This window comes from Schistocerca americana, chromosome 1 (assembly GCF_021461395.2).
Source record: "Schistocerca americana isolate TAMUIC-IGC-003095 chromosome 1, iqSchAmer2.1, whole genome shotgun sequence".
Taxonomy (NCBI): Eukaryota; Metazoa; Arthropoda; class Insecta; order Orthoptera; family Acrididae; genus Schistocerca; species Schistocerca americana.
In genome coordinates, this window is record NC_060119.1 from 1,136,587,850 (window position 1) to 1,136,599,265 (window position 11,416).

Consider the following 11,416-nt stretch of genomic DNA (forward strand, 5'->3'; position numbering starts at 1 on the left):
TGTTGCTGTGAACAGTTCAGTGATAGGATTGTTCCTATCAGAATCGACACCAAACCAACACCGACAACGATATTTCAGGTATGCATGCCGACGTCGTAAGCTGAAGATGAAGAGATAGAGAAAGTATATGACCGTATTGAAAGGGTAATACAGTACGTAACGGGAGATGAAAATCTAATAGTCATGGGAGACTGGAATGCAGTTGTAGGTGAAGGACAAGAAGAAACGCTTACAGGAGAATATGAGCTTGGGACAAGGAATGAGACAGGAGAAAGACTAATTGAGCTCTGTAAAAAATTTCAACTATTAATAGCGAATACTCTGTTCAAGAGGAGGAGGTATACTTGGAAAAAGTCGGGTAATACGGGAAGATTTCAGTTAGATTACATCATGGACAGACAGAGATTCCGAAATCAGATACTGGATTGTAAGGCGTACCCAGGAGGAGATACAAAAACAGATCACAATATGGTAGTGATGAAGAGTAGGCTGAAGTTGAAGACATTAGTCACGAAGAATCAATACGCAAAGAAGAAGGATATGGAAGTACTACGGAATGACGAGATAGGGTTGAAGTTCCCTAAGGCTATAGGTACAGCAATAAGGACTAGCACAGTAGGCAGTATAGTTGAAGAGGAATGGACGTCTCTAAAAAGGACCATCGCAGACGTAGGAAAGGAAAACATAGGTACAAAGAAGGTAACTGCGAAGAAACCATGGGTAACAAAAGAAATATTTCAACTGATCGATGAAAGGAGGAAGTACAAAAATGTTCCGGGAAACTCAGAAATACGAGCTGCTAATGAATGAAGTAAATAGGAAGTGCAGAGAAGGTAAGACGAAATGACTGCACGAAAAATGTAAAGACATCGAAACAGAAATGATTATCGGAGGCACAGACTCAGCATACAGGAAGCCCAACAACCTTCCGTGACATTAAAAACAAGGGTCATAACATTAAGAGTGCAACGGGAATTTCACTTTTAAATGCAGAGGAGAGAGTGGATAAGTGGAAAGCATACATTGAAAGCCTCTATGAGGGTGAAGATTTGTCTGACGTGATAGAGGAAGAAACAGGAGTCGATTTAGAAGAGATAGGGGATCCAGTATTAGAATCGGAATTTAAAAGAGCTTTGGAGGACTTACGGTCAAATAAGGCAGAAGGGATAGATAACATTCCATCAGAATTTCTAAAATCATTGGGGGAAGTGGCAACAAAACGACTATTCACGTTGGTGTGTAGAATATATGAGTCTGGCGACATACCATCTGACTTTCGAAAAAGCATCATCCACACAATTCCGAAGACGGCAAGAGCTGACAAATGCGAGAATTATCGCACAATCAGCTTAACAGCTCATGCATCGAAGCTGCTTACGAGAATAATATACAGCAGAATGGAAAAGAAAATTGAGAATGCGCTAGGTGACGATCAGTTTGGCTTTAGGAAAAGTAAAGGTACGAGAGAGGCAATTCTGACGTTACGGCTAATAATGGAAGCAAGACTAAAGTAAAATCAAGACAGGTTCATAGGATTTATCGACTTGGAAAAAGCGTTCGACAATATAAAGCGGTGCAAGATGTTCAAAATTCTGAGAAAAGTATGGTAAGCTACAGGGAGAGACGGGTCATATACAAAATGTACAACAGCCAAGAGGGAATAATAAGAGTGGACGACTAAGAACGAAGTGCTCGTATTAAAAAGGGTGTAAGACAAGGATGTAGCCTTTCGCCCCTACTCTTCAATCTGTACATCGAGGAAGCAATGATAGAAATAAAAGAGGGGTTCAGGAGTGGAATTAAAATTCAAGATGAAAGGATATCAATGGTACGATTCGCTGATGACATTGCTATCCTGAGTGAAAGTGAAGAAGAATTACATGATCTGATGAACGGAATGAATAGTCTAATGAGCACGGAGTATGGATTGAGAGTAAATCGAAGAAAGACGAAGGTAATGAGAATGGTCCTTGTGGGTCATTAATAAAGATCTGTATTTGAAAACTTCTGTAGATGCTCTTAGGTCAACATAAAGTCATCGTGAAGACACTGTCTTCATTAAAAGCACAGCTATACAAATACGGAACCAACGAAAATATTCAGGTGTGGAGCTTGCGATGGAAACAGAAAATTTGATGTGTACTAGTACGACACGAAAAGCTTTATGTCCGCAGGTCTGAGATAAGAAAAGTCCCAAATCGGTGTCACATTGAACACCTGAAAAAAAATTAAGTGTGCACTTTGGAACGCTATATTAATACTATAGGGACGAGGAATAGAAGTCTGGACTTTGTAGTTTTCTTGCTAATACAAATGCGCCAGGTGGACATTTCACGAAAGTTGCATTACAACATAAATATGCACTGCAACCATTTTCGTTATATATTTGTAATTTGTGAATTATTGTTTATCCTAGGGCAATTCACAAGAAACCGATGTAAAATATGTATTGATGAAAGTTCGAAAAAACCGTCTGATGACGACTTGTAAAAACATTCGAAACCGATAATGGTACTTTCTGAACAAAGTAACCTGAATCCTGGCTGCTGTACACCATCAACAATTTATTTTATATAACAGCCACGGTCTCCGACCATGACCATCAATGACCAAATTTCATGTATGTTGTGTGTATCTCCAGTTTAAATTCCGACGATAACGCTTCACACTTTCGTGTGTGTTCTTGCCTTATAGCATCCTGAACTCTTTAAAATCCGTCAATTGTTCTGATGTCACTTTTCGGTGAGTAACCTAACAAAATTTCTTCGCTAACAACCCGGGCTGACTATTTTTCACCCAGTCACGGATTACCATACGATTTTCTTTTTCTTTTGTAGTGATTTCGAAGTGACGAACGCCGCGCGAAATAGCGGTGCGGTTTGAGGCGCCATGTCACGGATTGCGCGGTCTCTCCCGCCGGAGGTTAGAGTCCTCCTTCGGGCTTGGGTGTATGTGTGTTCTTCGCCTAAGTTAGATTAAGTTAGATTAAGTAGTGTGTAAGCTCAGGAACCGATGACCTTAGCAGTTTGATCCCTTAGGAATTCACAAACATTTGAACTACATTGTTATCTGCCGCAATTTTCATTTCAGAGACGAATATGGTGCTTCGATACCTAGAAAAATGTAGATACTGAGCGCGTCCAATGATGTCGATACGTAGACATTTAAGAGACTAGCTTAGCAACTCTGTCATGTCGTGTAAACCGAACTTTATATTTACGGTTACAAACTCATTCGCTCGCTCACTCACAGGCAGCGAGGGCGTCAGGTGATAACATCAGAAATACAAAAACGATTGCGCTCGGAGTAATGAGAAGTCGAAACACGGACCGATCACTTTGCGTTACGTGTGCGTCATAACACACGCAGCGGGCGACCCGTGATCCGAATCCCATCTCGCAGATTACCGCCCCTCCGCTATCGCATTGGTATGGATGTATTCCGAGTTGTCGGCTGCAAAATTCGCTGCGCGTAATGCCCGCGTTATGAATATGCAGAGATAGACATCTTCCAATTAGCTTCATTACGGCGACAGTGCGGGTGGAGTGTGCCGTCATTTGCGGCCAGTATTGTCGTGATGAAGAGCGCACAGTGGCACTACGGCACGGTCGTTCACCCACCCGACCGCCGCTCCAGCTCGGCGTGCAGACTGACGGTTCGGTTCAGCGGTCCGCTCGCGGCAGCCGGCGGTAATGGACGCGGCGGCCGCATTGATTTGCAACCTGCACGGCGTGCCAAACACCGGCTCGAGTGGGGGCGGGTCGGGCGTGTCGGAAGCCCGACACTCGAGTGCGGGAAACTCCAGCGCAGCCTCCAGCGAAACACCAAGAGTGGCGCCTACAGCCCGGCTGAGTTATGTACTGTACCCGTGCGCACTGGTGCTGTGCTCGGCAGGATCACGAATCTCAGCACTTGAACGATTCTTTTATCGAAATAATGTGCAACGAGTCCGTTTACGATATATAGTGTTAACATTAATGACCACATTTTTATTCCAACTACACTAAAAACTTAGTTTTTTTCCAGTCTACCAGTTTTTCACCCTTTATCTATTACGTTGTTTTTGTTGTTGTTGTTGTGGTCTTCAGTCCAGAGATTGGTTTGATGAAAAAAAAAAAAAAAAAAAAAAAAAAAGGCTCTGAGCACTATGGGACTAAACATCTATGGTCATCAGTCCCCTAGAACTTAGAACTACTTAAACCTAACTAACCTAAGGACATCACACAACACCCAGTCATCACGAGGCAGAAAAAATCCCTGACCCTACTGGGAATCGAACCCGGGAACCTGAGCGTGGGAAGCGAGAACGCTACCGCACGACCACGAGCTGCGTACGGTTTGATGCACACCTCCAGTCTATTCTATCCTGTACAACCTTCTTCATCTCCCAGTACCTACTGCTACCTACATCCTTCTGAATCTGTTTAGTGTATTCACCTCTTGGTTCCCCTCGACGATTTTTACCCTCCACGCTGCCCTCCAATACTAAATTGGTAATCCCTTGATGCCTCAGAATATGCCCTACCGACCGATCCTATCTTCTAGTCAAGTTGTGCCACAAATTCCTCTTCTCTCCAATCCTATTCAATACTTCATCATTAGTTATGTGATCTACCCATCTAATCTTCAGCATTCTTCTGTAGCACCACATTTCGAAAGCTTTTATTCTCTTCTTGTCTAAACTATTTATCGTCCACGTTTCACTTCCATACATGGCTACACCCCATACAAATACTTTCAGAAACGACTTCCTGGCACTTAAATCAATACTCGATGTTAACAAATTTCTCTGCTTCAGGAACGCTTTGCTTGCCATTACCAGTCTACATTGTACACTCCTGGAAATTGAAATAAGAACACCGTGAATTCATTGTCCCAGGAAGGGGAAACTTTATTGACACATTCCTGGGGTCAGATACATCACATGATCACACTGACAGAACCACAGGCACATAGACACAGGCAACAGAGCATGCACAATGTCGGCACTAGTACAGTGTATATCCACCTTTCGCAGCAATGCAGGCTGCTATTCTCCCATGGAGACGATCGTAGAGATGCTGGATGTAGTCCTGTGGAACGGCTTGCCATGCCATTTCCACCTGGCGCCTCAGTTGGACCAGCGTTCGTGCTGGACGTGCAGACCGCGTGAGACGACGCTTCATCCAGTCCCAAACATGCTCAATGGGGGACAGATCCGGAGATCTTGCTGGCCAGGGTAGTTGACTTACACCTTCTAGAGCACGTTGGGTGGCACGGGATACATGCGGACGTGCATTGTCCTGTTGGAACAGCAAGTTCCCTTGCCGGCCTAGGAATGTTAGAACGATGGGTTCGATGACGGTTTGGATGTACCGTGTACTATTCAGTGTCCACTCGACGATCACCAGTGGTGTACGGCCAGTGTAGGAGATCGCTCCCCACACCATGATGCCGGGTGTTGGCCCTGTGTGCCTCGGTCGTATGCAGTCCTGATTGTGGCACTCACCTGCACGGCGCCAAACACGCATACGACCATCATTGGCACCAAGGCAGAAGCGACTCTCATCGCTGAAGACGACACGTCTCCATTCGTCCCTCCATTCACGCCTGTCGCGACACCACTGGAGGCGGGCTGCACGATGTTGGGGCGTGAGCGGAAGACGGCCTAACGGTGTGCGGGACCGTAGCGCAGCTTCATGGAGACGGTTGCGAATGGTCCTCGCCGATACCCCAGGAGCAACAGTGTCCCTAATTTGCTGGGAAGTGGCGGTGCGGTCCCCTACGGCACTGCGTAGGATCCTACGGTCTTGGCGTGCATCCGTGCGTCGCTGCGGTCCGGTCCCAGGTCGACAGGCACGTGCACCTTCCGCCGACCACTGGCGACAACATCGATGTACTGTGGAGACCTCACGCCCCACGTGTTGAGCAATTCGGCGGTACGTCCACCCGGCCTCCCGCATGCCCACTATACGCCCTCGCTCAAAGTCCGTCAACTGCACATACGGTTCACGTCCACGCTGTCGCGGCATGCTACCAGTGTTAAAGACTGCGATGGAGCTCCGTATGCCACGGCAAACTGGCTGACACTGACGGCGGCGGTACACAAATGCTGCGCAGCTAGCGCCATTCGACGGCCAACACCGCGGTTCCTGGTGTGTCCGCTGTGCCGTGCGTGTGATCATTGCTTGTACAGCCCTCTCGCAGTGTCCGGAGCAAGTATGGTGGGTCTGACACACCGGTGTCAATGTGTTCTTTTTTCCATTTCCAGGAGTGTATATCCTCTCTACTGCGACCATCATCAGTTATATTGCTCCCCAAATAGCAAAACTCATTTATACTTTAAGCGTCTCATTTCCTAATTTAATTCCCGCACCTTCACCCGATTTAATTCGACTACATTCCATTATTCTCGTTTTGCTTTTGTTGATGTTCATCTTATATCCTCCTTTCCATTTCGTTCAGCTGCTCTTCCAGCTCCTTTGCTGTCTCTGACAGAATTACAATGTCATCGGCGAACCTCAACGTTTTTATTTCTTCTCCATGGATTTTAATTCCAACTCCCAATTTTTCTTTTGTTTCCTTTACTGATTGCTCAATAAACAGATTGAATAACATCGGGGATAGCTACAACCCTGTCTCACTCCCTTCCCAGCCACTGCCTCCCTTTCATGACCCTTGACTCTTATAACTGCCATCTGCATTCTGTACAAATTGTAAATAGCCTTTCGCTACCTGTATTTTACCCCTGCCACCTTCAGAATTTGAAAGAGAGTATTCCAGTCAACATTGTCAAAAGCTTTCTCTAAGTCTACAAATGCTAGAAACGTAGGTTTGCCTTTCCTTAATCTATTTTCTAAGATAAGTCGTAGGGTCAGTATTGCCTCACGTGTTCCAACATTTCTACGAAATCCAAACTGATCTTCCCCGAGGTCGGCTTCTATTATTTATCATAGCACTCCGTCGTCAGGCCATGAGTGCCCTACCGGGACCATCCGATCGCCGTGGATGCGGATAGGCGGGGCGTGGGGTCAGCACACCGCTCTCCCGGCCGTTATGATGGTATTCTTGACCGAAGCCGCTACTATTCGGTCGAGTAGCTCCTCAATTGACATCACGAGGCTGAGTGCACCCCGAGAAATGGCAACAGCGCATGGCAGCCTGGATGGTCACCCATCGAAGTGCTGACCACGCCCGACAGCTCTTAACTTCGGTGATCTCACGGGAACCGGTGTAGCCACTGCGGCAAGGCCGTTGCCATATTATCTATTATACCCGTAAAAACATAAAATAACAAATCTAAATTTTTGTATTAATACTTGCAGACCTGTTACTGAAAAAATTATCTTATTAAAAAAAAAGATACAAAGTCTTTAAAATTCATACAACGTTCAGAGGACTTTTAAGTTCCGACAGAATTGCCAGGTGTAGGAGTATAAAACCTATTAACTTCTACCTTTGACCCCCGAAAAGTAAACACTTTTATTGAGAGGTTATACCTACAATGTATGAAATTTGTTAATATTTACTATTTTTTGCAGAGCAATACGGAGTATAAAAAAAAAAGTTAATTCACTCAAAGTTCGAGTTAGCACCATAGCGTTAAGTTTAATCTTATTTCACTGCGGTTAGATATATTCTCCCATAAATTTAATATAGGATTGACTGATGTTATCCATTTTTGATTACAGGTAAGTGCTGAGGGGCTACACTGAATGCAGTCTGCGTACTTCAGACTTGCAGGCCCTTGATCAAACCATAATTAGTGGGGCCATTTTGATTTTTCTTTTGTATTAAAAATCTAAAATACAGTTCAGAGTACGAACGATCACAATCCCCAAATAGATTCTTTTGTACGTCTTTTCATTGTCTCAAAAAAAAAAAAGATAACTGTTTCTGCTATTTAGGCTATTTAGTTGATATGTCATTGCCGGGAGATCCTATGGATAGTCTGGCTGTCTGTAATCACTGTTGTTCAATTAGCACCACCCAGGAGGCATGTGTTGGGTATTTTAAGGTTAAACCTACGGACGTGAGCAACGTCTTAACTTAGCTCAAAAGTTGAGGACTCGAGACAACATCCTCCATAAGCTACGCGGAACTACCTGGGGATATTCAGCAACCACCCTGCGATTTTCAGCTCTGGGCTTGCTCTGCTCAAGTGCTGAGTACTGTGCACCTGTTTGGAAGAACAGTCATCATACAAGGCTTGTTGATACCCAGCTGAATACGACAATGCGCATAACATCTGTCGCAATCAGATCTACTCCAGTTTATTGGCTTCCACTGTTAACCGGTATAATGCCTCCTGATCTACGCAGATGTACTGCCCTTATGAGAGAATTCCACAAGATCTCCAGGAATTCTAACCTACCCGTGCATAGCGACCTGCCACTTTTAAATCGTAAGAGACTGAAATCACGCCATCCAACTCTGTACGATGCTGCTGACACGGTTGCTAAGGATTTCAAACCTCTTGAAGAATGGAAAGGTCAGTGGGAAGCAGTGACAGATGTGCACCTGCATAACATCTTCTCAAGTGCTAAACTTCCAAGTGGATTCGACCTACCACGGAAGACCTGGACTACTCTCAACAGAATCCGTACCGGGCATGGCCGATGCAGGGATGCTCTCTTTGAGTGGAAGAAGCTGCCTGATCCAGCCTGTGACTGCGGGGCTCCATACCAGACTGTTCACCTCATTGTCAATGAATGCAGGATTCGAGCCTATCACGGCGCCAAAGAGGACTTCTTGCAAGCAACTCCAGATGCAGTGCGCTCGATTGAAGGACTGGATATTCAGTTCTAATGACAAACTTAAGTTTCATGTGTGTCAATATGTGCATATGCATATGTAATTTAATTTCATGATATGCCTGTATTAGTCATACGCTAAATAAAAAATGTCTCAAAAAATTTCCAACTTTTTTTCTAATTTGAATGAGAACGTGGCCTTAAATGCATTACGACCACCGCGTCCTGACAAAGTCGGTACCTGCCTATTTGGCGCAGCTCATTGTGACGAGTGGCAGTACAGTCATTTAAGCCAGAAATGCAGACGCGCACATGCGTGTGTTTGTATTATTTCCGATATCAGTACCAACAATAGCACCGGATCATTACGCACGGCAGGTGGCTGCAAAGCAGACAGAACACGCTGTAACTGCAGCTGCGTTGCGTTGCGCGGCTGAAAAGTGCGGGTGTCGACCGCAGGGGCGTGGCCCTGCCATGCACGCGTGCCCTCGAGTTGACACGCGGGCGCCGGGGCGGAACCAGACCCGCATAATCCTCCGCGGCGCACAGCAGGCTGCTGCGAGCCATTGTCAGCGCCTCTGCCCGGCCAACGGCTGCCTGCCCACCGCTCCGCACACCACACCACAGCACACCACAGCACAGAGCTCTCTCTCTCTCTGCCGCTGTTTGTGCAGCAAACTCTGGACGCGGGCCTCTCTCCATTGTGCAGCGCGGATTACACTGTTTGGCGACAGCTCCCGTCCACCGATGGCCGCGTGGAAAAACGGGGAAAAAAAGAGAAAACAGGCATTGACTCGTTGTCAGCACGACACCGAGCGCTCGCAAATTGATTACAATTGCTGTGCTACACCCCACTTGACACTACACTGCGAATCAGGATTAATGCATGCTCAAACGACACCACTCTTCCTCTACACACGTCCGCCACAAAGTTACGCAAGCTCCTAATTCTGTAACGAAATGGTTTGACGGCTAGACTACACCACACTTTTACACCTATCGCAAAAGAAATAAAGAAAAATAACGCCAGTCGTTTCTTTTGTTTCAACGTTCTACAGGCCTTGGCTAAAAATGTGGAACTTATTGAAAACTTCCGTCAAGCCACAGTCGCTAAAACAATGAAATTTTTAAAAAGTTATTTAACTATTATGTCTACAACTTTGCTTCGGCCGCTTTGCAATAGACGGTAGTAGCAGCAAGTGGGGTTCGGGTTGTTGGCCATAGGTGTAATACAATAAGCTTAGGCATCTGTAAACATAATGCCATAAAAAATATTAGTCGATTTGTGATTGCATCATAAGGTTATTCTCGATTAAGTATATCAACTTACGTACCCATTTCTCGCCATTTGCGGGAAGTTTTAATTTTCTGCTTTAAGCCGGCCGGGGTGGCCGAGCGGTTCTAGGCGCTACAGTCTGGAACCGCGCGACCGCTACGGTCGCAGGTTCGAATCCTGCCTCGGGCATGGATGTGTGTGATGTCCTTAGGTTAGTTAGGTTTAAGTAGTTCTATGTTCTAGGTGACTGATGACCTCAGAAGTTGAGTCCCATAGCACTCAGAGCCATTTCAACCATTTCTGCTTTAATAAGAAGAAATCTGCGGCTTTGGCTCTTAAAATTCCGGGTAAGACCAATGGTGAGGGAACTATTAGTGGAAGAAAGTGCAGAGAATGTTTTCTACGCCTTAAGAACGGTGATTTTGATGTCGAAGACCGGCATGGCGGTGGAAGACAGACCGTTTTCGTAGCTACTGAAACAGACGAAGACAGTCACAGGACATCATTATCCAAAGCAACTGACGCGTTCGAGCCCAGCACTGAAATACAAACGGCCACCATTACAGCGATTGACACGTAAAGGTAATTTTGCAGCAGGTCAGTGCTCGACCCCATGTCGCAAAACCCCTCAAAATACACATGGAAACACTGAAATGAGAAGTCGTATCCCTCCCGCCGTATTCTCCGTACGTTGCTCTTTCTGACTACCACCTTTTTCGATCAGTGGTAGACAGTCTGACTGACCAGCACTTCCGATCAATTCTCCGTACGTTGCTCTTTCTGACTACCACCTTTTTCGATCAGTGGTAGACAGTCTGACTGACCAGCACTTCCGATCAATTCTCCGTACGTTGCTCTTTCTGAGTACCACCTTTTTCGATCAGTGGCAAACAGTCTGACTGACCAGCGCTTCCGATCATATGAACAAGTGCAAAATTGAATCGATTCATGGTTGCCCATAAAAGATGCCCAGTTCTTCCGTCAAGGGATTCGTATGCTATCCAAAAGGTTGGGGACTGTCGCGGACAGTGATGGGCAATACTACGAATCATAATGTTTTTGTAAGTTTTTCGCAGTAAAGCCCCGAACTTCGAGGAAAAACGGCGGAAGCACAGTTGTAGGCCTAGTAGTTTCGACGCACTGAGTCGTTATTTCACAAACCTGGGAAACTCCGTTAATAATTGCAACCACACTTCTTTGAAATATTACGAATAACACACTATAACCAGTAAAAAGGAACAAAGGCAGCAGAAACGGGTCACAAGACGTCATGACAATTTTTAGTCGATCAATCACTGCACACTTTCATACAATGCAGATGAAAACTGCATCAGGATGAAAGATATTACGTACTCTTGCTTTACGTCCTGCAGTGATGCAGCGATCATTTTGCAAAAAAAGATTCACA

General features: G+C 45.5%; 1 pseudogene; it reads right to left on the reverse strand.

Annotated features, from left to right (window-relative positions):
- Window positions 1–7,120: 7,120 nt before the first annotated feature.
- Window positions 7,121–7,238, reverse strand: LOC124561005 (annotated as a pseudogene).
- Between the last annotated feature and the right edge of the window lie 4,178 nt (window positions 7,239–11,416).